At 42.1% G+C, this 27257-nt stretch overlaps 1 protein-coding gene across 8 annotated transcripts in view; it reads left to right on the plus strand.

Annotated features, from left to right (window-relative positions):
* FAT3 (FAT atypical cadherin 3) overlaps window positions 1-27257 on the plus strand; it is a 544317-nt gene that overhangs the window by 72581 nt on the left and 444479 nt on the right. For 6 of the 8 annotated variants that reach the window (XM_043528740.1, XM_043528763.1, XM_043528773.1 and 3 more), the window contains exon 1: window positions 15883-16188. The exons of the other annotated variants lie outside the window; for them this stretch is intronic. The gene's annotated coding sequence lies outside the window, so the exon portion shown is untranslated. Of the gene's footprint in view, window positions 1-15882; window positions 16189-27257 lie in introns of those variants that run through there. 8 annotated transcript variants of the gene reach the window in all.

A 27257-nucleotide genomic window follows, 5' to 3' on the forward strand; every position in this document is an offset into this window, starting at 1 on the left:
AAATATTCTGTTAACACAAATTAATAGATTTAAATCACAAAAACAGAAAAATCGGTGCTTTGCATTCTGGTTTAAAAAACCCCTTTCTCTAAGGAAAAATGGTGATTTTGTGACCAATTTTAAATTCTTGATTCAGCTCATTGCGAAGAAGAAAGTTGGGAGGAATGATGGGAATGGTTAGTCATGGCATAATTTTTTTTTTTGCATGCTTTCTGCTTGCTTGGAATCAGAATTGTATGTGGATACTTTAAAGCTTTGCTGTGCCACTGAATTCCTGATAAAATGCCTACGCTTCCTAGCTGGTCATGGTGGCAATAAACTACAGACTACAAACCCAGATGGATGACTTTCAAACTTTAACCCTAAGTGAACCACCAATGAGAGAGATTTTATCAGAGGTATTTTAGACTCTTATTTGCAGCTGAAATCAAGGCACTCTGAACAGACAGAGGACAGATGTACTGTAAGTTTTAATAATTCAGTTTCTTACCTTGTAACAATTTTAGGTGGTAAATGGATTATTTGTTATTACTGTCACCAAAGCTACGACTAAAGTTGGTCCAACTCTGTAGGTAAACTTATTTTTCCAGAGTGTTACGGTCTGGCAAAGCATGTGTTTCTAGAAAATGTAATATCACTGTCTCTTCGGTACCTGTAGATTTAATCAATGTTGCTGATCTTGTTGACCGTGGGTGCTAGTTTGAAATCAAAGATCTAGGTCCTGAAAGAGGTTAAACAATAATATATAGAATGCGTCTTGATACAAAAACATCCTTCGGAAATCCATATAGACATCCAGCTCACACTTCATTAAGAGTTTTTTGGTCTGATTCTGCTTCACACTGGTTTTACACCATTGTAACTTCATAGACCTGAGGACATCAGATCAGAGTAACACCTTATGGTGTTTAACCCTTTGCAGTTATATATACAAACTTTTGAAAGCTGTGTGAGAGCCTCTTTTTAGGAAAATAAAATCCTTTGCTCCCCACTTCAGCCCTGCCATGTTAGCAGAGCATTATAGGGGAAACTTGTACTGCCACTGTTCATTGCTTCAGGGCAGAAGATAATGAGCACTAAAAGGGATGATGTTGAATCATATGTGGCTCAAAATTTAGCTTTTGTAAAACTTTCTCCTAGAAAACCTGACACCACTAGAACTAGTTTTTGTTTTGTTGTTTTAATCCAGGGAAAATTGTGTTTCAGAACATAAACGTATCCTTGCAATGTGGGTGACATAAACATTGCTGCGCTACACTGATGAATGAGAACGTTTTGAGTGAAACTGACTCTAAACAAAAGTGAAAGGGGCTAGCCAGTTTGCATAACCCAGGTATGAGAAATACACAAAGTACACCAACTCATAAATAGCAAAAAGGAAATTAGATGTTTACAACTGTTTCAGTTTTAATAATCCAGATATTATATGACGTTGCAACATAGGTGTAGATCTTATTTTATAAGATACGATTTTAACCTGGCCACTTTTTTGTGTCTTTTTATAGCTGCCAATGGGAATGCTGGGTGTTATCTCAAGGATTTATTTGACTGGCAGTCAGGAAATGCTGGTGTTCTGAGAATTAAAACTTTACTGGCTGGTCTTCAAATACCTACTATGTGTGTTTATACCCGCCCTCAGCATTAGTGTGCCTTACCTATACCCCCACCTTTGTTTTTTTCCGCAGTCACATTTATCTTCCAGCTTCATCTGTTTCTAGCTTTTGTGCTGATTCAGCTGTTTGAGTTTGACTTGGGTTTAGGCCCAGCAATTTCTGAATGTGTTGGATGCATGTTTCCATAGCGGGACCTGGATTGCTGCACTCCAGCTCCTGCTGTTCCCCCCCGGTAGAAATCGTTGCCTGTGAGACTTTGGGTAGCCCTTAACAGGCAGTGGCAGCAGGCAGCAGCAAGCTGCCAAGCCCTGGTTGACAGAGGTGGGCTTGGGGGTGGGGGGGTGGGTTATGCTACTGCACTAAAAATAGCTGTGTAGTCATTGCAGCTTGGGCTCTGAAGCCTAGGGAGGGCGGGGTGGTGTTTCAGCCTGAGTTGCACAGTAGCCCGAGCCCTGTGTTCCTGAGTCTGTTGACCCAGGGTTGGAGGCTCTCTGCCACAGGCTGTGTAGCTGTAGCCTGAGAGAACACCCCTGTACTAAGGGAAGGGAATGGATGGCAAAGCTGCTAATGTCACTTGGTTGTGAGTCTACTTTTCCTAAGCACTGGCAGTTATGTAATAACGGTGTAATTGCACATTTAGAGCCAGATCGAGCGATATTTACTGATAGGCGTAGCGTGGTTGTCCTCAGTTGGAATTTGGACAGGATTCCATTGTTAACACTCCTTTCTTGTAAAAGTGCCACGAAGTTTTCTTTTTTATGGCCACGCATGGTTAATTCCTCAGGTCTTAGTCAGAAGACACAATTGCTAGGAGCTCAGTGCCTTCTAGTGCCCTACCGACTTGAATGGAAGAATGTCCTTCATGTTTTCAAAAGCAGGACATTGTGTCTTTCTGTGTTTTGAGCAATGCCTTCCACACTGGGGTCCCAATCTTGACTGGACACTAGAAATCTGTGATTGAAAATCTGCTGTGTCAGCACCAGCACTCCATGTAGGACTCTAGGTTTTCCGTGGTCTCTGGTCTAAGTACTGAAGCAGGTCTGCGTTCTCAAGGAGCTGATAGTGCTGTAGAGTTTATTTGTGAAATTTGGCTTCATGCAAATTCTGTGTGTAGATCATTTTGAAAAACAAGTTAACCCAATGTAAGAAAAGAGGGACTACACAATGTAAACTAAGGCAAAAATACATGTGTTCTCTCATTGTTTTACGTCGGACAGCTTGCAAAAATTCAGATTTTCATCTTGATTACTTTAAAAAAAAAAAAAAAAAAAAAGGAATCCAGCTATCCTATTATTCCTTAAGCTGGTAGAACCTGAATAGAATGTGGATGCAGAATGCTTGGCTCATGTGAGAGGTGGGGTCGACTGAGGGCTTGGCTACACTTACATTTTATAGTGTTCTAACTTGCTGGCTCAGGGGTGTGAAAAATCACCCCCTGAGTGCAGCAAGTCAGAGCGCTTTAAAGCGCTAGTGTAAACAGGCTCCGAGCACTGGGAGGCGTGCTCCCAGCGCTCGGAGATAATCCCTTCGTGGAGGTGGATTACCAGGAGCGCTGGGAGAGCTGTCTCCCAGCGCTCTCGCGCGACCACACTCGCACTTCAGAGTGCTGCTGCGAGAGCGCTTTGACGTTTCCAGTGTAGCCATGCCCTTAGTGTACTGCTTTAGCAGCTTAGATCCCGAGTTCTTTGTAGCTTCCATGACTCTTCTTTTGAGAGCATGGGCTCAGTGTCTGTACTGTATTATTCAAACTGGTTTCCTCATTGCCAATCTCACCGCTAGGAAGGGGTTGAGTGAACTGTTGATTCTGTAGTGCAGGCTGCTCCATTTAGTTTTAAATTGAGATACAATGACCCATAAGCCTTCCTGAATTTCTGCCAAAGATCCTTTTTAAACCACAACGTGGTGCTACCCATTTTCCCCATATTATTTATTTATATACATTGTGTTTCAACCCGGCAGAGATCAGGGATCTTTGTATGAATGTACAGGATGACTTGATCCCTGCCTTGAGCGGCTTGCAAGATAAAATGACAAAATAACAACCAGAGGGGTGGGGGAAAGGGTACACCAAACAACAGTGATCAGGTGGGTTACGGGCACATGTCATTCATGTTCTGTACCATTTTTAATAAAAGAATCTTATTTATGGTACAGAATCTTAGTGTTAGAGGACCTTTCTTGGGGGCAGTCGGAGAGGAGGAGATTGTTAGAGGAAGAGAGAGAATGGAGAGTAGGAAGATAGGTGAGGCAATGGGCTCTGTAAAGCAATGTTGGGCATCTGAGGGGTGGTCAGAGTGGGACAGCATAAAGGGAGTGGGGAGCCCAGCTGCAAGTGGTGACACAGCAAATGTGCAAGAGAAATCCAGAGTGCGTCTTTCAGAAATAAGCAAGTGATCCTGTTAAGGGGTGTGTGAAGGCCCTTTCCAGCTGTGGCTGCTGCTGTTCTCCATGTGAAGGGAATTGAACCCTATGTCTGGGTTGGAAGGGAGAGGGAAGTGGTAAAAAGAAGCTGGAGGTCCTGACTTACCACTGTGCGCTCATCTGTATCTGGGGTGGGAAACCCTAGATATGAGATGGAGCATGGGAGATGTTCATGGCACCAAGGGCCACCTAATCCAGGAGAATCCTAGGACTATGTCTCCACTGACAATTGAACGACAAAACTTTTGTCATTCACAAGTGCTTAAAAAAGCTCCTCTCCCCCCCGTGAAAGACAAAAGTTTTTTGCCTTGGGAAGTGGCAGTGTAAACCGCTCGTTGTCGTCAGGAGTGCTTTCCTGTCGACCACGCGAACCTCGCTCATAGGGGGTGGAAATATTTTGTCGGCAAAAGTGCCAACAAACACCATTTACACTGCCTGACTTTTAGCGATACGGCCGTGTTGCTAAAAGCTGTGTAGTGTAGATAAACCCTAGGATGCTTTTTTGGCGCTCCTGCTATGTTGCCAATGATGGCCTGTCTAGTTGGTCTGAAACCATTATGCACTTCTGCCTGGATGAAATGAGGTGAAGTGTCAGCAGAAAGTAGTGGTTTTGTCTGTCCTTTTAAACCTTGCTTTTTGCATCACCATATGGGGATTTTTGATGTCCTAGAGTTCAAAGAGCAGTTGTAACATCTTAAAAATCTCTCACCAGTCTCCTGATGTGAAAAGAGGCCTGGCTTCCTCCCTCAATCCATCAGTTCCTCGTTGAGGGCTGCTGGTGGGAGAAAGGTCACAGAAAATGTAATTCTGCTTTTAAAATTCTTTTTGGTCTTTCAGATCCACCACTGGAATTGCTCTCCTGGGTTCTGTAGCTAGGGCAGAGCAGAAAATAAGCCAAGCCAAAGACTGAGGACTGTGGAAGCTTGGGCTGGCCAAGACAACATTTAACCTACTGTAGTTGATGGGAATCTCTATGTAGAATTATATGCTTTTGTGAGCATGTGTGCATAACAAGGAAACAGGGAGGTGAAGACATCCAGTGTATAGACAGTCTGATTGACAGCCCAGCTGGTGGAGATCAGTAATTGGAAATTCATTGCACATAAATCTTCCAGTACTTACCATGAGACTCAGGAAAGGAAAAGATCTAAGCAGGGAAGCACTTAACTCTTTCAGACCAATCTAGTAAGGTGGTCAGCCTTCTAAATTCATTGTTTTCATGTCACAGAAAGAGAAGTGCTAGTGAAAGAAAAAGTCCCTTCAGCTGATGGCATTTGTTTTAACAGCTTTAACTATGTAATGCTTATTCTAGTTATGGAATGGCTCTAAATTTTCACCTTGTATCTGAAAACATACCTTCAGAATCTGCCCCAGGGGAAATGCATTTTGCCTTTGCGAAAACTGTGTTTGCACATGCAGACTGGCAGTTGCACCTGATTTGCATTTCCATATTTGTGGGTTCATTTTGTTTCCATTCTACTGCAGAGTCTGAAATTGGATTTTCAGAGCCTGAAAGAGCCCTCTTTGGTTTTTTACCCAGACAGTGGGAGACCCTGGCCACACTCAGTTATCTGCACTGGGTAGCTTATGTTCAGGTCCCAGTTTCTTAGTCCTTGCAATGGGGACTCTGCCCTTTGTGGGCCTTCTTGTGTCTCTTCTAGTGGGGGATCAAAAGGGCAATAAATGCTCCAGTGCATTTGAGAATAACTTCTTCATGGAGTCAACTCAAAAGGGGAAAAGGCCAGCAGTACCGGGCTGCCTGCGTAGCGGTTTTCTAGGAGTCCTTCTGGCTGGGTGGCTATGGGGCTGACTCTGTCAGGCTTACCCTGGGAGTTTGCTGTAGTCCCCAAAGGGTCAGAGTGGAGATCTCCTGCATGGGAGTTCCCCATGCCGCTTAAGGAGTTACTCCAGCTCTTTATTGCTTAGGGTGATCTCTCTCCCCCAGATGACTGCAGTTCCTTCTTTTTAAAGGTCTCCTTCCTACCATACGTGATTGACAGGGCTGGAGAGGCGGGGCTAGCCCTGCATGTAGGGTTTCTCTGGTGCCTTCCTCATGAGCGTGGGGCCTGTGTACCCCGTCAGAAGGGCCTGTGCATGTGTAAATGATTATATTCTACTCCATGATCCTGGGATTGATTGTATGTGCTGGAAAGAATCCAGATAAATTGTTACATATTCCATTTTTAATCAATTTCATCATATTGATGCTCTGTCCTACATAGTTTATAGAATTTCAGTTCGTTTCTGTTGACCACATTGTGCATGCACAAACGTGAAATACAGACCTGCAATGAAGAGCACTAGGTATTTTAGTGACCCTGCAAAATGGAAGGCAGTTTAACTATCAACTAACTTTGCATGTGCACAGATTAACTTATAAATACCTAAGGAGTCAAACACACTGGTAGAATGTGATGACAAAACTGCTAATGTCCCTTGATTTGTGTTGTCACTTAATAATGCTGCATCGTAGTTTAGTACCTCTAAAATTTCAGGCATACAATCAGCGGAAGACCGACTTGTCTAAATCTCAGTAAATCACTGCTTGTAACTTCATTTCACCCTTAAGATGTTGTAAAAATGTCTAGACCAGTGTTTTGCACTCTTAAATTACAGCTATTGGATTAAAACTTCTTTCTCTCATTTCAGAAAGGTAAAAATCTTGGGTCAGAGTCTCTACTGGTATAAATTATTATGGCTCCATTGACTTAAATGAGAAAAATTCCACCTGCACCAGCAGAAAGTGTGGCCCTTTCTCTTCATCTTAATACCTTTTGCTTCTCTAGCAGTGCCTTGAAGAAGCACTGCAGGAGGATTCCTTAAAGGGAAGCTCATGGCTACGTTTTAAGCTCATTTTCAGAATACTCTGCATTAATTATATATGACTACGTGTTCTGGCTCATGGTTACAGAATCTCCCGTTTTGGGCTCCTTATAATGGGACGTATGTTCTTCTGTTATCATGGGCAAATCTTAGCAAGGCGTGGTGGCGTATTTTCTCCCTCCGTAGCTCTTTGAATTATTCTCAGATCTTTGGCCTGATCTGTTGCTTGCTGAACGGCTGTTGGCCTTATAATTTTTTTTTGATTTTTATTTCGTTTCTTCTTTGGCAGTTCAAATTATCCCCACATCCTGTGTAAATCTTCCATAACCGTTTCCATCGATAGCAGCTAACTTGAATTTATATAGTGCCTTTCATGTTGAATGACTCCAACATGCTTTATTTATTTAAAGGGTTCTAAGTGCCTGTAGTTTCTGGGCACTGAACAAACGTATAAAAATATACAAAACTCCATCACTTATCTGCCCTGAGAGGCTGGCCTCGCCACTGCCTCTTCCAGGAAACCTCCATAAACCTAATTACTCACACTGTATGGTACTGATGTTAACAATTAAACAAAAACGTATTCTTTTTGCACAAAGAACCGGAGTACTTGTAGCACCTTAGAGACGAACAAATTTATTAGAGCATAAGCTTTTGTGGGCTACAGCCCACTTCATCGGATGCATAGAATGGAACATATAGTAAGAATATATATGTTCCATTCTCTGTGTGTGTGTGTATATGTGTATATATATGTGTATGTGTGTGTGCGCGCACACACACACACACACACGCACACACACATGCATGCATGCATACATACATACATACATACATACACAGAGAAGGTGGAAGTTGCCATACACAGTGAGCCTCATTCCCCCTCAGCTTCCACTCCGTATGACACCACGAGTTCGCAGGATGTATTGATGGGTATTATTGGGACTCTGGTTTTTCCTTTACCCTTACTTCTGTGTTTTATGAATATTCATTCTCTGGGATATCTTGTGTAACTCGTAACATGTCAGTACTTGCTTATCACCAAACGTTGCCACCTCTGGGATGGATTGTGGTAACTTTTCTTCACCAGTATGTGAGGGGGTGAGATCTCACCCCTGCTTCGGCCCCTTTACTCTTGGTGAAAGGACTGGAGCAGTGTAAAAGGGGCCCCTAAAAAGCCCTTTTTCTGCCCTGGGAGGATTACCCCTGCCGAGGAGCTGTGGAAGATAACTGTGAGGCTGCCTTCTGCGGATCCCAATGCAAGCCTTGCTATCGGGAGGTGGAGGGGTGGGTTGAAGGTGGGGCCATGTTACACAGCAATGTGGCCCATAGAACACGCTGAGGAGGCTGCCATAAATTAGATGGGCTTTTTTCCAGCCCCCAGAGCAGCCCAGGATTAGGAGAATACAAAGTGGCCTTAAAACCACCTTGGGAATGGCCCCTCTTTCCTTTTCTGTGCTGAATGTCTTAGAAGTGCAGCATTGAATCTCCAGCAATGTCAGCCTAAAGAGGGGGAGTTTGTTCTGGGGAAATTTAGGGCATGGCTACATTAGAGAGTTTAGAGCAGCGCTGGTTCACTGATGCAGCTGCGCTGCTGTAAACTCTCTAAGGTGGCTGCACTAAGCTGACGGGGGAGAGCTCTTCTGTTGGCTGAATTACTCCAGCACCTGCAAATGGTGGAAGCTATGTCGTCGACAGGAGAAGCTCTCCCACCTACATAGCGCTGTCCACACCAGTGCTTATGTCAGCGTCACTTACGTCGCTCAGGAGGGCAATTTATTCACACTCCCGAGTGACATAAATTATGCTGACATAAGCTGTAATGTAGGCATAGCCTCAGTTATGCAAAACTTAGATGTTCAAGGTCTGGGTGTTGATCAAAGATTAACACCCTTATTCTCGCAGAACTAGCATGGGATTGTCTAATGACCATGGCCCTGTCCAGGCCTCACTTTTACATCTTGAGTGAAAGGAGAATTGGCTTAGTACTGAGTCTTAGAGAAGAATTCACCCACTGAATGACCAGCACCACTTTGCAACATTTGGGGTTTCTCCATGCAAGTACTGACTCGGCCCACTGATGCTTAACTTAGAATATCTGACTACTGGTAGGTCATGCTCCACTGAAAGCCAGTTTGTGAGGTGTGTGACTCCTTAGTGCCTGGCTCCTTTACTGAATGGTTCCTCCTTCTCCAGTGATATCAAGCTACCCATAATCCCTGCCCCTTCCTTCTCATGTGCATTCTTCCAGTAAAACACTGGATTTTTCTCATCTGCCAGTTCTGGGCTCCTTTTGTCTGCTGTCTTGCAGTGCGTCTCCTGGAACATTTATGATCCTCATGCCTCTTTCCTGCAACTAGGCCTCAGATGCTGATATTGCTACAAAGTTATTCCTTCCAGAGCTTTTACAGCTTTATCATGGAGATGTGGACCTTTGTCCTTGTCTTCTGCGCTGTGTATTCTGGTACCTTTCACAAGACTCTTCACCATCTCTTGGTCAGTTAAAGCCAGAGGACATGACCTAGGGATTCCTGCGCTCTTTCATGAGACACTGTAAAGCTGATGTGGCCTCTTCCACCTATGCTGCCTTTGGGATTCTGCCAGCCCCACTGTGGGATCATTGACATGCCACTTAGCAATTTATTACATCTAGTAGTGGTGCTTTTATTTGTGCTTGTCTTCCTTCTCCCTGCTTTCTTCCACATTGTATGGGCCTATGTGGTTGTTTGTTTGAGGCTCCCTTGAGTGAGGCACTGTGCATAAATATAGTATGACACAGTCCCTGCCTCAAAGAATTTATAATCCAAATAAACAAAACAGATGAAGGGAGGAAGAATGTTCCTATTTTATAGAAGAGGATCCGAGTCAGGGAGAGATTGTGACTTGCCTAAGGTCACAAACGAAGTCTGTGGCAGAGCCAGGATTTGAACCTAGATTTCCTGAATTCTGGTTCACAGCTTTAACCTTAGGGCCGTTCTTTCTCTGTGAGCATTGTTGTGTGATAGATAACTGAGTTATCTTTTTATGTATAGTTGGGTACAGATGTTTAATAGTGAACTCCTGAGTGGGACTAAGATGAGGAGAGTGGAAATGGGGTGCAGAAATTCCCAACAATAGTTTGATGAGTCTCCGTGATTAATGAGAGTGGGAGTCTAATAATCCAGCCTATGGGCTGGTGGTTGCAAGTTACTGAAATGCAATTTCTAAATAGGAAATTGGCCTTTTATCTTTGATACTTGCTACACAATAGCGCATTAGTCAGCTGAACCTCCACGGTGGTTTATTGTGCAGTTGTAAATCGTAATTATCTGGCTAACCTTCTCTGATGCTAAGCTCTGTAAAAGGTTGTTTTTACTCTCTTTTTTTTTTTAAAATCTACCATTACGTGTTCATTCTGTTTATTCCTCGATTAAAATGTAATTTAAAAGAGAAAGGAAAAAAAAAATCCAAACCTACTGATCTCCATGAATCATATCTATGGAAAGTATGTATAAACCAATACTCTGAAACATGATGCAAACTGCCTTGTTTGGTAAATATTTAAAATGTTCAGACATTTCTCTCATTCTTGTATAAAGACCAAATCAGCATGTATGTTCAGTTGTTCCTATTTTGAATACCAGTGCTTTGAAGTCAGGATTTATTTATTTATTTATTTATTTTTGGTAGCTATGTGGCTGTGAATGTGCTGGATGTATTGTGTTAAACAGGATTGAAAGGAAAAGGGAGAGAAAAATCTGCTAATTTATTTGCCTTTTAATCATCAAAAACAGTATCTTCTAAAAATCGATTTAAGCAACCTAAACAAATATTGCCCCTCAGGCTTTAAGTCTTCGAGTACAGGAGCGGTTAAGTTGCAAGGTTTACATAATGAGCAGAGTTGACGATGCTTGTAATAAAGTGAATTAGCTGTTACATGCTGTAAAACAATGTGTATCTTTTACTGTTTTAATTTCCCTTATTGGTAGTTGGGGTCAAAGGTGTTGGGGAAACATCTGCATAAATTGCAGAACTCTGATGTTTAGTTCAATGCTGATATTTTTTTAATATAATTTCTCTTTTAGGGGAGAAAAGGGGAAAAATCTCCAGAGTGTTAGTATCGCAGTTCTGTGGTGTACCGTGTTACTCCATTAGCACTGGTCATTATTTCTTGCCCTCAAAGCAGTAAATACTGATTGGCCTTTCTCTTTTAGTAGCAGCTCTGCTTCTTTGATAAATCTTTCTAGCTTGGACTTTTATTTAGGTGCTCATTACTACTCTTGTAGAGTGGGCTTCCGGGCAACTTAAGCAAATGATGAGAGAAGAGGATGATTCATGTTGTATTCCACTCCGTTCTCTGAACTATATTAAACCAGACACTAAGATTTGTGTGGTCTATTCCGTGGCATTTCATTTTGGCATCACGAGTGGGTAGCAGTTGGGAAGGTGTCATCATTTTCTCTTCCCCCTCATCTGTCCCCCAGAACCCTAGGGGCGAAGGGGGGCATCTGAATCCCACGGAGGGGAGGTATGATGGCATGTACCAATCCCACATTTGGCCTGAAGAGGGCCTGAGGGCGCAGTCAGCCTCACCCCACTCATCTGCAGTAAGTGTCATACCTGGAAGGCTAAAAGGGCTGAGCCTCCCCAGCTAAGGCCTGACCAGGAAGGAAAGTAGATCTCTGGCTCTCAGTGAGAGAAGCATGGCTGGAGTCAGGAAGCAGGGTAGGACTGCAGCAGATAGAGCCTCCTGGAAGGAAGGTAGATCTCCAGCAGGGAGCCCAAGGCAGTTGAGACGAAACAGCAGGAAGTGAGTCTGCCTAGGATTTGGTGCACTTGTGGAGGGGCCTGTAGGGAGCAGGAAGATGACAGCTGTGTCCGGGACTGCCCTGCCAGGGAAGTGGAGCAAACTCTCCTGCAGCAGAACCAGCTGGGTTGCAGAAAGTGCTGAGAAGCCCTGCTGTGAGCCTGTGGAAGAGGCTTAGAGATGGGGGAGCTGGCTGAGGCAAGGCCCAAGACAGGGCAAGGTGGGAAGTGGTCCAGGAGGCAGCCATGGGTCTATGTAGTCAGTCCTTGGCTGCTTCCTCAAAGGTCCCTGGACTGGAACCTGGTGGAGTGGGAGAACCTGGGTTCTCTCACCAGCCCACTGAGGAAGGCGGAGCGGAACCCCCCTCTCCAACTAGGGGTAAGGACGACTGAAACCCCCTGGTTCCAGGGGTATGAACCAGAGTTCAGGCTCAGACTGAGGGTCCAGCATGAAAGTTGATGGACTGTTAGTTTGCATCAGAAGGGGTGGGAGTATGTGACCTGGCCGGGGGAGGAGGTGTCAAGTTGCAAGAAGAAGCAGACCACCATAGGGCCAGAACAGCAGTCAGCAGGGGGCACTAAAGGAGGAGAGTCTGCTATGGCATGCCCAGCCTCCATAGGGTGTGGTGGCCGGTGAATCACATGCTTACAGGTAGCCAGTCTTGCAGAGCCCAGTGGGGCATTCAAGTGCCATTGAAGGGGAGCCAGAGGCTAGGAGAATCTGCATGCAGGGCAGGATTAAGGTAGTTGGGCCCAATGTACACCCCTTTCTGGGGGACCGATATGTGGGAACCCCTTGCTCTAAGCCAGGATAGACAAAGGCAAGCTGCCTTCCTGCCCCTCAAATTCAGCAGGTGCATGGTTTGCTATGGTGGGAGATGTGGGCCCAGGGGCTTCTTCCCTGGCTCCGGTAACTGCTGCTTCTCTCTGGGCGTGAGGCTGGCTGCAGACACAGGAAGACACTACTGCATTGGTTATAGTGATGTAACATTTTCCAGCATTCTCTCATAACTATGAGAACTGCTTCTGTAGGGCTTCCTTCCAGCTCAGAAATATGGTACCAATGGGGGACTCAGATTCTCACACCTCCCCTGTGGAATCACCACATGACCATTTTAATGTTCTACTAAAACAGAAATGTGCAGTTTGATGTAGTGTCCCGAGTATCTTCATTCTTCTTGCACATGTGCTCTCTCTCTCTCTCTTGTTTGCTGCTGGTGATTGTGATACATGGGTACTGTATAAAAAGCATATACTGTACTTCACATAGCAGACAACAAAAGAAGCCAACCCAATAATTAGTCACCCTCTGCCCATTGGCAAAGAGATCCATGTGGGTGTTGTCAAAAACTTGGAGAATAGCTGAGTGTGCATTGCTCTGTGCTGCGAAGCTTGCTCAGCCCGTGCTCTGTGGGGAACGTGAGAAGGAGTATGTTCCACTGCCAAGAAACTTCTGCTGAGGATGCTGAGCTGCTGGCCCCCAAGAGTTCAACCTTTAGGACTGATGGGAACTACTTCTCGCGTTTAGGCCCCATTGACCCTTAGCTCTTGCAGTTAGGAATAAGAAGGGAGTTTCTAAGGAAGCTGGGTTCTCCACCTTTTCAGCATTTAACTAGCATCACCAGCCCTTTGAGTGGTACCTAAAATAGACTAGAATGAGCCTGAAGGTTTTCGGGGACTAACAGTTTAACTCTAGAAATATTTCACATTTTATAGTCTACACCCAGGGAGAGCAGTCTTGTGACTAACACACCGGGCTGGGACTTGAGAGATCTGGGTTCACTACTGTGCTCTGCCCCAGACTTTTCTCTGTGGCTTTGGGGAAATCACCTAATTTCTCTGTGCCTCAAGTTCCCTGTGTGTATAATGTGGTGCTAACACTGTTCTACTTTACAGAAGTGTTGGGAAGAGAGATTGATTAATTGCTTGTGTGGGCCTTAATTACTTATGTGGCCCCCATTAAAGTTGTGAATACTTTACCCTCCCAAATACAGAAATACTCATTAGATCCCATCTGATCCATGTAAATAAAATGTCTTTTGTTAGAGGTTGCCATCTTATATCTCACTGTCTCATGGAAGGAGGCTGAAAGTTTGGTGGGCATCCTCAGTAGGACAACTTGGCTAAGCATTGTTTGGAAGGGATCCCAATGGTTTTCATACACTTAAACTGAGATACATTGTATACAGAGAGAGCTTATTTTGTGAATCACTAAAGTGCATCCACTTCTGGGAAGGAATGTAACAAAACAGAAGTTAGCATTACACCACCATTTACGATAAGAAATGAACTTTCAGTTGAAACTGCAGGGTAATTTAGCTCAGCAGAATGTGATATCTTATGGAATAACACTATAAGGTGGCTTGTGACTATTAAATAACATACAAGATGTCGGGGAAACTGCCTAACAGAGAGGAATTCTGAGGTAATGCAGGACAGCCATTAAATCCCAGTATTTTGTTCTGTTTTTTTCTCCCTTCAGTTAGTATCATAACCTTAAAATTATTTAATCATGGGTTTTTTAATTTCCTTATTTAATTCTTCAGTATCTTCAGTAGCATTTCTGCATGAATATCTATCTTCTGGAACATTCTGAATTGACCTTATTCTTATGGAAATGCGATCTCCCATTAATTTAACAGGATGGATTTGAGTCTGCTGCTGTAAACCCAGCTGTTCAGTCAATGAACTAGTTCAGTGTTTTTTATTGTGGTTGGTTTGTAGATTAGGGCCACATCAGAAACAAAAGGAAATAGCAGATACTGATAATGAAGTTGGTATTTGTGTGCAAGTCCACTTCTGGGTTTTGTTAGCTTTGATTTGCACTAGGTCGTGCGAAATAAAATGTCTGCCTTTGCCTAGCTAGTGACTGTCTTTCATTTCCCCTGAGTTTAAAAAAAATGGATAAAAATATGTGCAGGGGAGAAAAGTTCTTAACTTGAGACTCCCAAACAAACAGGTCAGATTTAAACACAATACTAGATCATTCTTATATGAATGTGTCTTGTGCAAACTGTATCAGTCAGTTGTAGAGTGGATTGTATTAATTTGCAATGGCAGCAGTTAAGTCTAATAATTACTTTTCTCCATAGTGGAAGCCTGTAGCAGATTGTTTTTACATGGCAATCTGTGATTGATAGATCAGTGAAAATAGGACCAGAGAGGGTTACTCCTTCCTACCCGCTTCCCCTTCAAATTAAAATCGTTTGAAGAGTGCATTGTGGCACGTGCTATTGGAATGAGCCAGTCAACACATTACTGATGAATTCCCTTAAAGCAACGAACTTGTTAATGCATTTTATTTATGGAAATATGCAATCATAATGTGGGGAATCCACTTAAAACAAATGTGCTTCTGATACAATCCCCAAACCCATTGTCAAACTTCCTGTCCATTAAAAGGTATATTAGACAATAGAAATTGACCTGGTGAAAGTCCGTTTGAGAGTTGTTATCTGTCCATTGATTTGAAAGATGTGTTCTATTTAAATATACGGTGGAGCCTTCATTGAAATGAGTAACCAACCTTATGCTTTTATCAAGTTTCTACCAAATAGCTTGTCACTCACTTGCACTGGTGGATTTTTTTTCCTTCTTGTTGGATCATTCTGAGATGGATGGGTGAGGTGGAAAACCCCCCAACCTTTAACAGTCACAAATTGGATGGCTGCTTTATTCTTCAACACCGCTATAAAACAGCTTATTTTATATCGATCAAACTAAGGAGCTAGCAAAGTACAGTGTTAATTGGGTCCACTGGAATTCTTACCCCCTGGGACCGAGAGCTTCATTGGGGGGGGAGGGGAGGACGAACCCATGGCGAGCTGCATAAAATGTAAGAGCATTAGACATCCAGGCTTCTGCCTGCATTGCTGGAAAGCGGACAAGGCAATTTTTGCCGAATTTGGCAACTTATTGTTTCATTCCCGTTCATTTTTGGAATTAGCTCCTTTTTTTTGTGGGGGAAAAAATAATACATTTTTATTGTTTTCCTCTCCTTCCTGCAAAACTGCGGAGCTCTGCTTTGAAAACTGCTGCCATAGAGAGCAGTTGCTTGGCTATCCTGTTAGCATTGTTCTAATGCTCATTCCATATGTATGTCACATAGGAGCTCTCTCCTCCTCCTCCTTTGCTCCCCTTCCCCCAATCCAGGCATTTGCTTTTTTTCCCCCCTCCTTCCTAAAGACCGACTTTATTTGTTTCCAGAAAGCTTGCAAGCAGGGAAATTCAAACTTAATGATCCTCTGCTGTGGGTTAGGTATACAGCCAAGGCCAGTTCCTCTCAGTGAAAGTATGCTCTATTTTTGCCTCTCTTTTCTTATATAAGCACAAGGATTTTTAAGAAATTAAGATCTGTAGTTCTTGTTGCTTTTCCTCGTTACCGTGGTAGCATGTATCTCTGTTGCGGAAGAATGAAGCAGGCAGGCTGGAGTTTTTTATGTTCAGTGCTTTTGGGACTGCTAGAGAGAAGTCCACAGAGAGATGTGTACAGCAACCATGCCCACTGAGTTTATTATGCATATTGGTCACTTATTCTGACTAAAAGGTAAGGGCTTCTGTAATTTTTCTGTTAAACGTCTTCGTGCATTGTTTTGTGCAATGTTTGTTTGTTGTTTGCAACTAATTGGCTCATGAGGAGGAAGGATATGAGGGTTTTTGACTTACACTATTGTACATCATCCAGTCAAAGCTCTTTACATCTGAGGAAAAATTGTTGTTTCCTGAAAATTTTCCTTTTCATCACAAGGAGTTCCCCCACTTGACTCGACATTGGTTGAAGCATAAAGACAAAATATTAACTTTGCATCTTATCCTTTCTGTTCCTCTTCCCCAACTCAGAAATATACTGTGTTTCAGACACACACTCTCTCTCTCTCTCTCTCTCTCTCTATTTGGCAGCATGTTCATTGTTTCCTTTTACAGTAATTAAATATACTCAAACACTCTTTGCAAGGTAAGAATGCCTTAGTTCAGCAGGCTGCAGCTTATGCCAGTTTTAAAATTATTACTTGGATTACAGTGCATACTGTGGAAAGTTATTAGTTTCCACAGAGACCAGTTTAACCTGGGGGGGAGGGGGGGGAAATAGGTTTGCACGGAAGCTATCCTATACTGTGCATGCATATGGGCTTAGAGAAGCATGTGAGATATTCTTTCTTCTTAAGTATTGTGGACAATAATGATAGAGTTTTATTGTTATGTCTAGCAGAAAATTAAGTTGTTGGATGTTTTTTATCTAAGGTTGTCAGAAGAAAATGAGTGGTTATGCACAAGGACAGCCTACAAGACTTTTACATTTATCCTTTGTAATCATAATCAGATTTGTAAGAATAATTGTGTATGATATACTGAAACATACGAAATGTTATGGGAGGAATAAAACCTTCACTAAACACAAAGCAGCGGAAGATGCTGTTTGGACTGTGTCATTGTGATCTTTATACTGTAATAACCTGTTAAAGCCATAACTTAGATGAGCGAAGAAATTTTTTGCATATGTCCATCCTTTTAAAAGCTCTTCGTTCAAGAGGGCTTTGTTTTATGAAACATATTCTGGCTTTGCAGAATGAAAGTGTATGCACTTACTATAGATTGATCCCTTTAACTGTCACACATTCTATTTATTCTGGTGGTTTGGCAGTAACATTTTTAAAGGTTGCATTGCTTTATTAGGTACTGAATTTGAAAGGCTCCATTTTATTTATTCATTTATAGTTTTTGGTTCTCTGCATAGAAGATGCGTTCTTTTAAGTGCTTTTGTTTCATCTGTTTTAAAATGATCAGTAGCAGATTCAGCTGAGCAAGCTCCTTTACTAATCTTACTTTGCCTTGTGTCTTGCCTGTGCATATTTAAATAACTGGTAATTCTGCGAAATGCCCAATGCTTTTAGTTTGCAGTGCTTTAAACTCCAAGGTATGAAGAAAGAGACAGCGGGCCCATCTAAAGGCATGAATTTCTTCATTTACAACAACAGTTTTTGTTTTTTTTTAAAGTCATTTCAAAATGGGATGGATATTTGCTAACACATGCTCTGTGGCTGTATTTTCCCATGATTGCTGCTTTATATCCATACAAAGAAAACAATCATTTAGATAACAGGTTGCCGCTGATGTCCTTCTTAGAGTATAGAAATGAAGAAGCAGTAATAAGTTGAAAATTGGCATCTGCTAATTATGCTGAATACAGATTGTGAGCTCTTTGCAAGTCTTCCCTTGTTGTTAGCATATTTTAGCACTGGCAACCAAGGGAAAGTGACTTGACTGTTCCCACATTAAAACGATGACTGGTGAAGACATGTGAAGTTTTTTTTTCCTGTTTGTGTTCTCTCTCAGAAACGGAAGGGCATCATATAGCCATATGGTTGTGTGCCTCTGGGGAAATTGATTAAAGATCATTGAGACATAGAATTGATTAAAGATTCCCAGGTTTCAGAGTAGTAGCTGTGTTAGTCTGTATTCGCAAAAAGAAAAGGAGTACTTGTGGCACCTCAGAGACTAACAAATTTATTTGAGCATAAGCTTTTGTGAGCTACAGCTCACTTCATCGGATACATTCCACTGAATGCATCCAATGAAGTGAGCTGTAGCTCACGAAAGCTTATGCTCAAATAAATTTGTTAGTTTCTAAGGTTCCACAAGTACTCCTTTTTCTTTTTAAAGATTCCCAGTGATTCATTCAGACCTCATTGACATGCAGGTAACTTTCAAGCACGGAACTTCGTCCTCAAACTAGGTTAACACTTGGGAATTTGAGATGTTCTTGGTCGCTGAATATTTGATTCTCTTGTGCTTCCTGAAGGGGGAAAAAAAGGGTTCATTTTTATCTCATCTGCAGGTATTCACAGCAAAGTATTCCTTGGACCACCTAATTCTAAAATCTGCAAGTGTGCATCTGTCCCTAAACGTAAGGCGTATCCTATCCGCCTCAGAAGTCATGGTTTGGCCCCTCTGCTTTCTCACTGTATAACAACAGCCCTAGTCTGTGGGGATTGAACAGGGACCTCTGTATCTGAAACTCCAAATGTCCATTGCTTGTGGCAACAGGACCCTGTCCATCCATTTGGAGCAGCCACAGAAGATTCATAAACCTCTTGTGTGGTTCAGCCACTAGAGGGGGGGAAAGAGCCACACTATTTTAGTGTGGATTATAGCTGAGTACCAAGTTTCTCTGAACAAGGGATAAGTTTTCTGTATATTGCAGTCCTTTGCCCTGCCCCACAGTATGTCCAGGTTGTTTGTCATCAGCACCAGTTTTGTACTTTTAGGGTTGTTCAGCTCAGGGCATTGTCTATCTCTCACGTACCTTACACACACATTTATCTGCTTCCAGACTCCCTCCTAGTTATTCCTAGGATGGAGCCCTCTCACGGAAAAGTGTGCACTCGGAAGAGTAGGGGAGCAGTTTTTGTGCCATCTGCTAATAAGAAACCCCCACGGGGCTGGCTGTTTCTGTTATTCAACCAGTCTGCAGTGATAGATGGTATGGGAGCTGTATTGTGGGCAGTAGGGTTGATAAAGGACTCCAGTGCTTTCGTATCTTGATTGTTGTCTTGAATGTAGTGCTTGATGGTAATTAGCCAAAATTGTCACTAACTGGTGTCTTAGTGGCTTGCTGATATAAGTTGGTGGTGTCATTCTAGTTCTTAATGGACGTGCATATCGCATAGTTGGCACTAATTGATTTTAACTGTGTCCCTTCTCAGTGTTCTGTACAGAGAGGCAAAAGACTGAGGGAAATGGTAGAACTTTCCTACAGCGGTTCCTGCAGGTCAGGGTTGAGGCTCATTGCAAGGGCAGCGTGGGAATCCTGTGCACTGAATTTTTACATGTTATGGTTGTGTCTCCATCTTTGCTCAAATGTCGGCCTAATTGTGCTGAAAATTGTCCTTGTTTTTTTAACAAGATGTCTCAAATTTGGGCTCAAAATGGGATTTTCTTTGTGTGTGTGTGTGTGGGGGGGGGGGGAGGGGGAGGGGTTCAATTAAGCATGAAAATACCCTGTTTTCAGTTTAATTGCAAAAAACGTCTGTGTCTCTACTGGGAATTCAGCACATTTCTTGAGCACTAATGGCCTGACCATCGTCCTTTGCTCTTGTGGGGAGCTCTTTAGAAATAATGGGTCTATTTGTGAGATTAACGGTTGTAGATTCGAGCCTTAAATTCACTTAAAGGGGCTGATCCAAAGTCCATTGAAGTCAATGCAGCCTTTTCCTTGACTTCAGTAGACATTGGATCAGGTTCTAATAATGTGTGTGTTTCTGTGTGCCCACGCGTGTAAAAACACAAATTCGTTGGGAGCTTTATACTTCTATGATAATATGCAATTATTAAAGTACAAATATTCAAAACTTTAAAATATTGTTCACCATGAGCCCAAGCCAACGGCCACTGAAGTTAATAAAAATTCCCATGTATTTCAATGGGTGTGGGACCCCCCCCAATAAACAAAAGAACATTTTTATAATGAAGTGTTTTTCTCTGCCGTCTCTTCCCTCACAAGTAAATAAAAGATCAGTTTTTCTGCATGGGAATGTTGACGTTTAAACTGACACAACTAAGTGACCTAAAGAATGGCTTATTGCATAAATAGAATATGCAGGGTTTGGTTGTTTGAACTGCATTAGCATTATAATGGAGAACTGCATGGTGGGTTGGCTGAGGTGGCCAGGCAGAACTGGGGGTGCTTGTTCTGTGGAAATCCAAAGAACTGGGAATTCTTTTCTGAGCCATAAATAAATCAATCTGTGTCCTGAGCAATTAATGCATACAGAAGTGTAAACAACTTTAAGCCATTTGGGGGTGTTCAAAAAAAACCAACAACCTTTCTGTTACTTTTTGTTTTTGTTGTTGTTGTTGTTCATCTCCATGTTCTGACTTAGTTATTTTAGCTGAAAGAACCAGATAAGTACATTTTCCATCTCAGGGCCAAGTTAGAGGTGTAACTGCTGCTAACTCCCATGTCTAATCCAGTGCACATTGTGCTGAAACTCTGCCTCTGAAACATATAATCTTTCGGAAACATCTAGGAATCCCCGGCAGCTTAGCACAGAGACTGGAGCTGCCGAGTAAGGAATACTGTCCCTTTGGAATCCTCCTTCAGCTGCTAGTGCTAGTTATCCCTCAGACACCAAGTAGATTGTTTAGCTGTCAGCAATAATATTGTGAACACATATAGTGCTTTTCATCAAGGGATCTCGAAGTGCTTTGCAGACATAAACTAATTAAACTTCACAACATCCCTGTGAGGCAGATAAGCAGTAAGCACAACTTACAGATAAATAAGATGAAGCACAGAGAGGTTAGTAGCCTGATTTTCCATGGAACTGAGTGCCTGATGACATTCCCACTGGAGTGAACATGAGCTAAAGATGCTCAGTATCAGGCCATAAATGACTTGGCTGAGGTCACACACAAAGTCAGTTGCAGAGCTAGGAAGAAAATTTACAAGTTCTGACTGCCACTCCTGAGATCTAACCACTGGAATGCTTGTACCGGCAGGAGAGGTACCCTAGGCAGGGAGGTATCTCTTTGTTTTGCCCTGGTCTGAATAGAGTCGTCTTGCTGAGGATTTTCTAGTTAACTCTGCTTGTACCTTCTGTCATCATCAAAACAGCAGCACTGCTATTTCATACCAGTAAATGGGACTTTTAAATACATGTGTCCAATACGGAGGCAGTGCAGGATTAGTCCCACCCCAATTCAGTTCATGGAGATAACTTAACTACAGATTTTCCTGTTTGCACTTCCCTCCTATGATCTTTTAGCTGCTTCTTACAGCTGTGAAACCATTTTCAAAGCTGAGGATCTCTTGGGAAAGGGAGGGTGGAAAAACAACTCTGTATAATAACCTGGAAGAAAGCCTCAGGTTAATGGATGTATGAAGCATGAAGAAGACAGATATGGGCAGGGAATAAAATCCTTGTGCATATATCCATCCACCACATCAGAGGTATTGTTGGAACAATGAAAAGAGGAAAGATGCAGCAAAACAAACTTTGGTATTTAGGAAGGAACAGTAGAGTGGTTTCCAGCATCCAAAAGTAGCCCCTGTAGAAGAAAGAGTGCTTACTGTGAGCTTTTAATGCATGAATGAAGTCCATGTCTTTCATCTAGTAGAGGCTGGAGTTCCCCATGGATATCTGATCATTATTTGTAACAGAAAAGAAAATAAGGGTTTACAAAGGTGTAAGACTCAACGGCTGTATGACTCAGCCTTCTCTTTCTGTAATAAGGTAGCCCGTATGATCATCAATATAGAAGAGACTCTTTGAGCTGCTGTCCCAAATGGTCCATTAATGACGGATGTTGAAATAGGCTCAGCAGATTGGCATGTGTAGATTACTGGAAAGTAAGACCTCCTCATTGATTACTTTTCTAATCAGTTATGGGTGGGTTCTTAAACTGGAAACTCCCTTTTTCTTATGATTATATCGAGGAGATACAGCTAAGGGCAATAAGATACCTGCAATATATCTTCTTGAATTACAGTGAGACTGGAACTAGGTCATTGCATCCAGAGCATAGGAAGTTATGGACAACTGCTGTTTTTGACGTTGTAGTGCTCTGTATAGTAAGGAAGATGTTAATTTGAGTGGAATTGTCTCGGACTCTGTCTTGTATTGACCAATCTTACTGTTAGGTAGACAAATTAAGAAATTAATGCTGTAGAAATGGATGAGCTAGATGGACAGTGCAAATGAGGCTAGGGTTAGCTAGCCCAGCTAGCTAGAAATATCAGTTATGTTTTTAAGAATCAGTTTTGGGAAAAATCAGGTAATTATGGGACTACGAGCATGACTTCAGCAATTAAGATGTAGTACAAGAAAAACGAATAGCACATGTGTAACAAATAAGATATTTTGAGAAAGTTAGTGGAAAAAGGAGTTGCCAAGGAAGCTATGGGTATTATTTCTAGGACCTTTAACAAAAGTTCTTTGGTATAGTAACCTACTAAAAAGCTTAATCTAACAAAATCAACAAGTATGGCAAAAAGGTGAGTTTCAGAGCCAGTTCAGATAATTCAGAAGTAGGGTATTTGTGAGACAAAACAGTTTGTGATGGAGGGACGAGATTAGTGGATTGCTGCAAGAATCAGCATTTGGGCTGGATTGTCACATATATATGTCACTGATCTGGAAGAAGAAATGTTCAGTAAGGAGACAAAATTTACTGACGGCAAAATTCAAAGAATGATATTCTTAAACAATACAAGAGGCCAAAAGAGCACAGCAGATAAGTTGCCTTCAGAACTGAATGTACAGGTAATGAGTCTATGACCTTACCTGTGGAAAAGAGATATAACCTCCAAGAGCCATAAGTGACAAAACACTAAAGTAGGAGGAAAGATATGGTGATAGGGTGGCTAAGACTTCTAACATAATAGCAGCAAAAAGCCAGTTCTCTGATAGAATAAGTCTTCGGATAGGAGTTTTGAGCAGATTGTTCTCGCACTTACCTATATGTTTTGGAGGTAATATTTGAAATAATGTATGGAATTTTGTCTATATTCTTATATAAAGGGCATTGCGGATGTGGAAATGATGCACCAAGAGGAAACTTGAATTCTACAAGCTGCAAAGGTCATGGAGAAAGATGAGATTACTGAAGATGTTGGAATTCTGGGGTGTATATACACAACAAAGCTGTGTCAGCTGCTAAAAGTAGAGGATGCCAAAGCTCAGTGAAAGAATGGCTGGGTCAATGAACACAGTGGAATTTCTTTAAACTAAGGTGGTTATATGGAGTAAGCTACTCGGGCAGTGATGAGAGCAACTAAACGTTTTCCTGAACAGAACCTCAGAAACTTTTCAAGAACAGAAATACTGTGTGACGGTACAAGTGCTCACCCCCCCACCCCCAAGTGGAAATCAGTTTCAGATTGGCTTCCTGCCCTTAAAATTGCCCGTGGTCCTAGAAAATAACACTGTGTGTAGGATAAAAATGATGGGAAATAAGTATTTGTTTTTAAATTACTTTCAGTAAAGCAGCTGTAACTCAGCCCATGAATAGGCTGATTTCTCAGCCTTAAAGAAATAAATTTCAGACAACTAGTTCCCTGGAACTTTGGTGGAAGGTTGTAAAATTTCTACTGATGCACATTTCAGCGCCACTTGGAAGTTGTGTGCAAATGAAAATGTCTTTGTATTGTTTGTTGCTGGTTGTGAGATTTAATTGATGCTCAGAATTAAAGGTTGTTTTTTTTCCCCTCCCAAACAACTCACAAAGGTGGCTAACATGCATGAAGTATCACACGATACAAGCAGAGGCTCTGTAGCAAGATGCTAAGAGGAGACTGTTCATACATGGCAGATAAAATGGTCCTTTCTTTAAAGGTAGCTTGTTAGCTTTTTTTCAAGCTGTAGCATGTCTAAGCTATCAGTGCATCAGCGGCATTGACAGTTTTCACACTAATAAACTGTCCAGTGGTGTTGGAATTTACATTCTATGTGGTGATTTAAGAGGTACATTTATACAGTACTCTCCAACTTCATTACAACACTGTTTCCTTGGATACTGAGCATTTAGCATATCATTACAAGACAAACATTAAAGATGCTTGGTTATTCTAATGGCTTTAATAAAGGTTTCTCCCTTAGTTCATGAGTGATTGTTATTCTCTTTACGAGAGAGGAAAAACAAGAGGCAAATTATTTTGTCAGCTAATTTGTGCGGCTCACTTTGAGCCAAGAGCAGGTTATGTTTCATAATATGTGCAAACCTTGCATGTTGTTAGTGGAGTTATATTGTTGAATGCGGTTTAAATAGGAATTGAAGTGCCGCTATTCATTTCAGCTTCAAATTCATGCTGTTTTGTTTGCAAAGACTCTAACAGCAATGAAGAGAAGCTGTTTAAATCCTGGGTGACAAGTAAAATCTGCCATGTTTTTAAAATGACTGATGCGAAGTGTAGTTTTATACTTAATGTGTCTTTTTAAATAGTATTACATATATATTTTATGGTACCTTGGTAGTTTTGGTTAAGTTTCTTGTAACTACTGTTTTTTGTAATAGAGAAGCCTTTCTCCCTCAGTCTATACCGTGTGAATATCACTGTAAGTCAGCATTTTCCAACTTGGGTGCCTAAGCTAAGGTGATGAAATCTGTAGTCATCCCAAGGATGTATCTATACTGAGAGTGAGTGTGCGGCAAGCTGGGTTGTAAATTAATAACAGTCTAGCCTGCTGCACACACATCAGCCCAGTGGACCCTGCTACTGTGCACTAACAGTTCTGTAGTATGCTATGATTACTGTTGTTTCATTGTGGCCAGAATGTGTAGTATCCGCCGTATGTCTGTATGTGTATCTGGATTTTTGATAGCACTATAGCTTTGCAGTACATACTACACACATCAATTATGTTTACTAGAAACGGTACTTGATAAATATTGAGAACTCATTTGGGAGGGCGGGGGCGGAAATATTTTTACATGTCAAACAAAATCAATGTTTAACTGTTCTTTTGAGACCGCTAGGGCCTTATGAATATCCTAGAGCAAAAAGGATTTAGACATTTAAATATAGAGCCCTACAAATCCACAGATTTTATATCCACAGATATGTGCATTTGCGGATATGGATGCGGATATCCGTTGACCATTTTTGCGGTTCGCGGCTCAGATGCGGATATACATTTTGTATCTAGAGCCCTGGAAATCTGTGGATATCTGCAGATCCTTTTTGCGGATTGTAGATTGGATGTGAATACAAATTTTGTATCCGTGCAGGGCTCTACTTAAATTACTTCAGGTGACAAATACTGTATAGTTCTGAAGTATTACTGCAGTTGGACTCAGATGAAATGCACTGTACATATAAATATATATTTTAAGGTGGCCATTTACCTAAAGGGGTTAATTAAGTGGGAGCCAGCTCCTCTTAGCATTAAAAAGGCTCCTTTCGTTCCCTATAAATACTTTCTCTTTAAAAGCAATAAATCACGGTTCATTTAATAAAATATAGTCATCACCCCAGAGACACACAAAATACAGAGGATAATACAATAGCATTTGGACATAAATTCCTGGGACAGGTGTAAGACAGTGTTTTTGCAGTACATTCTGGTTTATTGACATTCTCTTCAAATGCCAAAAGCTGTTCAGAACCTTTCTTCATAAAGGATGTATAGAAATATATTATGCTCACAACATTTTTTTTTTATCCATAAGAATTAGCATCACAATTGAGCCAGGATTTTTTCAGTGTGGATTTATAATATTGCAAAATTTGTGTTACTCTGCTTAACGTTGCTACTTTCGTAACCCTACTTTTTGTTCTTTGCTCGTGCCTTAAAAGAACCAAGGAGACTGATATTGCACCCTTAACTCAGGCTAAGTACCTGTTAACTTTATGGAGCACTTTGCCTGAGGAAGGACTGCAGGATCAGGTCTGGGTGGAGAAATAGTACAAGTGACAACCATTGTACAGCAGTTTGTCTATAAAGGTGAACTGTGTTTTAACATGTGAAACATCACTTTCAGCCGGGTTTTCTGCTATGAGTATAGACAGGAGGAACAAAACACCGTTATCTACACTGGGGTATCTGAGTACTAGAAAACAGGTTAGTAGTTTTTTTCCCCATCTTTTATCAAGGAAACTGGCGGACAAACCCTTGGCTGTGGCTGAGGAGCATGTGGCCCGGGCTTGCCACAGAGGTTGTGTAAAAGTAGCAATTTGCCTTTGTCTTGGGCCCCTGTGCCCTAGTACGGTCCCCTTGTTGTAGAGCAAAGCAGATGAAGGGCTGCTCTGTCTTCCAGCAGCTGCTAGTGGCGCCAGAAAAGGAACCACATAGGGGCTTCCTTTCTCTGGCTATGTCCCCAATGTTAGCAGCTGGAAAGCGTTGGTGTAGGAGTTTCCACATCACTTGAGAATCCCTCTTGAACTGGGATGATGCAGCCTATGAAACCAAGCAGGTGCACTAGAGGATCTGGCTCAATATACATAGCCTGCTGAAGAGAGCTCCTGGTCAGAGTCTGAGACAGGGCTGTAACACGGCCGGTATATGGCAGTATAGTGTATCAGCACCTCTTACTCTACCCATCATGTTCTCCAGAATCTAAGCTTTCATTTAATAATAAAAAAAATAGTAAGTCTCTTGCCCTTATCGCTACTGAGAGAGCCTCAAAAGCATAAAGTCAGTGCAGTATCCGCTGCCTGCATTTACAGTACCTGGGACAACAGCTCTGAGAGGTGTAAATTGTCCCATTTGGTTGTGTGGGTTCTAACTCAGAAGTCCAGTGTACTGTACTGAGCAACGATAATACTTTCACTGCTTGTCAAACCATGTAAAAAAAGGAGAAGGGGGATCCTATTATGAAAGATCTTCATACTGTACTGTGCGTGACAGATGATTTTGGCACCATGGGGGAGTGGGCTTCCAAGAATACTGTCGCTTCTCCCATCCCTCAGTCAACAAGGAGCCTCTCAGAATTCAAGAAGCCTAGCGGGGTCACGTCGGCCTCACTGCAGGAAATCCAAGGGCAGCAGAGATCATCAGTGTATTTGGACTGCATTAAGGAGGAGCTGATCCCAGAGACGATGTGTACACATCTGCAAAATCTACTGAGAGTAGCGTCTTGTGTGGGTGGAGCTTCCTTTGTGGGCGGAGCTTTGCAGAG

The sequence above is a fragment of the Chelonia mydas genome, chromosome 1 (assembly GCF_015237465.2).
Source record: "Chelonia mydas isolate rCheMyd1 chromosome 1, rCheMyd1.pri.v2, whole genome shotgun sequence".
NCBI lineage: Eukaryota > Metazoa > Chordata > Testudines > Cheloniidae > Chelonia > Chelonia mydas.